This window comes from Alligator sinensis, unplaced genomic scaffold (genome assembly GCF_000455745.1).
Source record: "Alligator sinensis unplaced genomic scaffold, ASM45574v1 scaffold866_2, whole genome shotgun sequence".
NCBI classification, from domain to species: Eukaryota; Metazoa; Chordata; order Crocodylia; family Alligatoridae; genus Alligator; species Alligator sinensis.
Window position 1 is genome coordinate 2,740,978 of NW_005841900.1, and position 5,230 is coordinate 2,746,207.

At 38.8% G+C, this 5,230-nt stretch overlaps 1 long non-coding RNA gene across 1 annotated transcript in view; it reads left to right on the forward strand.

The window, feature by feature from the left end:
• The window catches only part of LOC112549361, a 14,663-nt gene that overhangs the window by 4,364 nt on the left and 5,069 nt on the right, over nucleotides 1-5,230 (forward strand). The window contains exon 2 of the long non-coding RNA XR_003092762.1: nucleotides 2,543-2,628. This is a non-coding gene — a long non-coding RNA (uncharacterized LOC112549361). The remainder of the gene's footprint in view (nucleotides 1-2,542; nucleotides 2,629-5,230) is intronic.

Genomic DNA, 5,230 nt, shown 5'->3' on the forward strand with positions numbered 1-5,230 from the left:
GGCAGGGGGTCAGGCCAGATGATCTGTTCAGGTCCCTCCTGACCCTAGCTACTATGAAACTATGAAACTATGATTTATGCAGGCTTTGGGTATATCCCAGCTCTCATGTGGATCACAATAGAACTTCAGAGGGATCTTGACTCGTTAGTGGTTGAAGTGTATAACTGCTGAGGATGCCCAGAAACCTATGTTTATGTGCCTAGTATCTTTCCAGGCCATAAATCAATGCACCTGATAAATGTAGGTGCATCAGTGCTTGTATGGTCGTTGGAGCAGGGTCAGTTGGAAACAATTCTGGGGACTTAGGCAGCTAAATTCTACCCGAGTTCAAAAAAGTGTCTACAAGAATAATTTGCAGGTGTCCCAAAGTAATTTCGCCAAATGTTACCCAGGAACATGACCTGTCAGTGGGTGGAGCAAAGAAAGCCAGACATCATTCATGACTACAGTAAAAATAAGGGTGGGGTGGCTAACCTTAACCACTTGGTTTATATGTCCACCTGCAGATGGAAAATCAACAGGTGGCCAATGACACTATTTTTCAATATGCTGGATGTGGCTGCCATTGCCAGCCTTATTATTTGGCTAGGCCACAACACAAACTGGAAGCAAAGATCACATTCAAGGAGACACCGCTTTCTTTTGCGGGAGGTTTGAGAACAGTTGATCGGCAGACAAATAAAATGAAGAATGATGGATACATGTAATCCGTCTAAGTCCATCAATTCTGGTATGACTGCCCTAAACTACAAATTGCAACAATGCACCCCAGCAGAACCTTCTGCAAGCATGAGTGGACATTATGTTTTTTGTCCAAGAACAGATGACTGCAAGACTGAGAAACGATGCAAAGATTGTAAATGATTTGCTTGTGTGCACCACAGTACATCACTGCTGCTTTGTGAGGAATGCAATATTTAGTTAAAACAGTTACGAAATGTTTTTGAAAGTCATTACTAGTTTGAAAACAGTGTGAACTGCAGACTTAGCAAGTTGTTCATTCACGTTTTGAAACCCTAAAAAAAGTTTAAATTTTGTTCATAGTTCTAGTTAAATAATATTTTGGATTTAAATCATCATAAATACTCTTTCAAACAACCTGTATGTTTAATAAGTAGTTTTTGGTACATTTATACTGTGGTCACTGATTCCATTTTGTTCATGCATGTGGTGTAACAAGTTACCCCATGAGACTGACAGTGTCAAATTGCAGGGTAACAAGCTATCCCATGAGAACAAAAATGGTTATGGTTTCGTGAGAACGGATGAGGGTTAATATAGTTTTGTCAAAGGCACCAAGTTTTGTTCAGATACTGAAGGAGTCTAAATAGGAATATAAAGGAAGTTAAGGGGGCTTAGACTAAGAAACTGCTAATACACAATATTTAGCATTTTATCTCTCTTTGTTCTAAAATGCATGGAACCGTTACATTCAGGCTACTAGCTTGAAGATTAATACAACTTTATTTTAATTAAACACTTGAAGCTTAAGAAAATTAAAAAATCAAGGCAAAGGAAAAAAAAACAGCTGAAAAGAGTGAAGACTGTATTCATCTCTGGTGTAACAGAACTGAAGTCAATATAGTTATACAGAAGTTATACAGTTATACAGAAAATAAATTTGATCCAGAACACTTTGCATATAGCCGAGTGTTTGTTTGGTGTTTTTTTTGGGGGGGGGGAGGGGTTTAGAAAAGTACTCAGTGAATTGTTAAATGATTTTATTTTGTACAAGACTAAAGTAAATGATAACAGTAGTTTTGCACTAGTACCATTTATTGCATCCTTATTCTGTGATTCTCGAAATTTTCACAACAAAAGATAAGGTGCTTTTATAACTTTGTTCTTTTTTTAAAGAAAATAATTATGGTACAATTTCATCTCTCAAACTTTAAGTCTTGATTAGAGACATGCAATCTTGACTTCACATAAAATATATAATTTTGTGCAGTACATGCATTCAGTCATTCATATTTCTAAATTACAGCAAATTGTCCAATTCTGTTTTTTGTGGACTGTATAGTTAGGGCAATCAGGTTACCTGCTCTCTACCTCTGCATATGTGATAGTGCCCCAAGTGATGAATGTCATTTTAATCAAAAGGCTTGGAAAAATCTTGTGATCCGACAGAGTACTTCAGCTTAGAAAACATGTTGCTACAAGACAGTAATAAGAACTCACAGACCTTTTCTTAGAACTTCTGCAAATCTAATTTAAGTTAAACAAAAAGTTATTCAATAATCTTTGGAAGCCAATGGAAGCTGGAGCTTTCAGGTTCTAGCTGAAATCTGTCTTTGATTTAGCTCTGTTTTCAGGAATGAGGGCAAACCACAAAAAAGTCAAAACATGAAGAGAACCTAATTCCTGGTGACCATAATTATAATATCTGGACTGAGACAAAACAGATCAGCCTAAAACAGTAGTTTCCAGCCTTTTTTTCCACTTGTGGACCCCTAAAATATTTCAAATGGAGGTGCCGACCCCTTTGAATTGTAAGTGTGGATATTCACATACTTTTGATGATCGTAGTCATCTTTTGCAGACCTCTTAGACATAGTCTGAAGACCTCCAGGAGTCCACTGATCACAGATTGAAAACCACTGGCCTAGAACACAAATGAAAATGAAGGTAAATCTACATTCCTTAGGAATCAATGTATATTCACTAAAGTAGGCTTGATCCTGCATTCACTGACATCATTAGCAAAAGTAATTCAGTTGAGAAGCACTCTAGTACTTACTGACAAACAGCTGAATAAGAATGTCTCTGAAGCTAGAAAGTCTTAAAAGCTATGCTATATATCATTGGAAAGGATTTTTTTTTCTTTTTTTAGTAAGATCCCAGGTTTGTCCTATAAACTCAGTATCAATCTTCACTCAGGTAAGCAAATATGCTATTCTCCTATGTTTGGTAAAATGTATTTTTTAACTTTGTCTTTCATATGGGTAATACCAAGAAAATACAGAAATACAGGAAGATATTATTTTTAGGTATTTTATGGAGGGGAGAAGGCAATATAGGAAGATATATTTTAATACATACAGGGTACATGTACATGTGTGCTTTACTGTGGAGTTGACCAATTAGCTCTGTAATAAAGAGTCAATGTCTACACATGCACCATTATTAGGGCTTAGTAAAACAATTAATTCTGCCATAGGATAGCACTGTTGGAGACAATTCTATCCTATGGCAGAATAATTATGTGCGCTGAAACACACATATAGACAGTGACAGGGGCCAGCTGAGGTGCCTGCTGCCTAGCTCTGTACTTTAGCACCCTTTTACTCCAGCCAGCCCTCCACTGCCCAATGCTGGCACCTGGAGCTGACTCCTTGGATCCCTTCCCAGTCCAAGGCTGCATCACCTTGGCTCAAACTGCTGTGGTCCCATGCACATGTGCAACATTGCACCTATTTTATCACGTCACTTTAATGGCATGTGTAGATGCACCCACAGAGGGGAAAAAAGGATCAGACGTAGATCATTTGGTGCAAACTTACTTTACATGAGCCTAATCTATAGCCCGCTTGCTTAGAAAACATAGTTGCCTCTATGAAATAAAGGATCTAACTTGGGAGTCTATATTCAGAATTTAGAACCTAATGAGCCAGGTCTCTAAATATACCAAACAATTACCTCCTAGTTTAAAGTTGGGGTTCTTTACCTAGGAATCACAACTTGAAGGGGATCAAAACAAGTGCCAGAGGGTTGTCTTACTGCATTGGAGGGTAAGCCCGACTTGACCCACATCCATGGTTGGGAGTCGTGATCAGGAAGATGGTGCCCTGATACAGAAAAGATAGAGTCTTTGGTATAATGGGTTCATCTTAGACCTTTGGAGAACCAGACTGGTGGAAAGAAATCACAAGCTCTGCCACCAAGGTCAAAGACTGAAACTAAGTGGACTGTTGACCTGTGGTCCCTAACCTTATTTTCTTTTGAAGCACCTAGAAAATTAAATGCTGCATAAGATGATGTTAATTTTTCAGTGCTAAGCATTCAAGGCCAGCTTCTCTGTTCATGTAGCTCTACTGGAGTCAACCGAGTTATGTGGCAGAATCTGGCTCTGGAAGTCAGGAAATGCCAAAGCAAAGGTTGAATGCCGGGCAACATAACTATATTTTGACAATAAGGAAAGCGCACTTTTTTACTATCATACAGCTCAAGGGAAGCTCAAGGAATTTACAAAGGAATTTGGAAGGATTCTCTCAGACCTAATTAACAGCTTCCAGACTAGTGTCTCATGGTAATTCAGAATTTGCAATTTTGAATGGCCAAAAGAGATGTTAAAGAGATTGAAAAAAATCCTATAATATTTTACTAACACTTCAGCATTGTCCACAAAGACATATATTCCCTAAGTTATGTCTGCATTTTTAATATTATTATTGTTTGTATTACTGTAGCATAGGAGCCCTAGCCATGGCATAGGTCTAAACTGTAATACAGAGATGTACTGCAGCTCATGTAGATATGTCCAAGTTGGATGTACACTACCTACTTTGGGTACTAATAGCAGTAGAGGTGTGAAGCCATGGATTTCAGTGCAGGCTGTACAAACCTACCTGGAGCCTGGGTAAACACTTGATGGTGGACGCCTGAACACTGTTACTGGTCGGAGACGTAGCTAATTTAAGGCTAGCTCAGATAAGTCTATATGCATTGCACTCATACCTCACAACATAGGTATTGCAGTACAGGCATATAACATGGGTCCAACCTCAGTGTGTAAGAAACTGAACAAAGAAAAAAATGGTTCCTGCTTCAAAGGGTTTACAATCCAAGTGTAAGACAAAGGCATTTGATGGATACAGACACTTAGGTGCATAAAGGGGGCAATTAAACAATAGGCCTGTGCGAATAGGGAACTATTCGATTCAGATTCAGCCAATTTGGAAGCCAGTGATTTGATTCAGAGATTCAAATTGCTTTTCCAATTCGGTTAAGCCGAATCAGCTTCAGAAGATTCGGAGCTGATTAGGAGAGATTTGGAGATTTGGCCATAGAGTATAATGGGGAATCAATGAAATATCTATAACTTTGTTGTTTTATGGCTGATTCAGATGAAACTTGCAGAGATGGTAGCCTCTGCTGAGGGCATGAAGCCTGCCAAGGTTCAAGGTGATAGGTGTAGGGATTTCTGGGAAACTGCATCTTAAGTTGCTGACAAGCAAAACTCATGACGTAAGTGACACTGGGTGTGTGTTAAGGCACGGGGGGGGGGGGC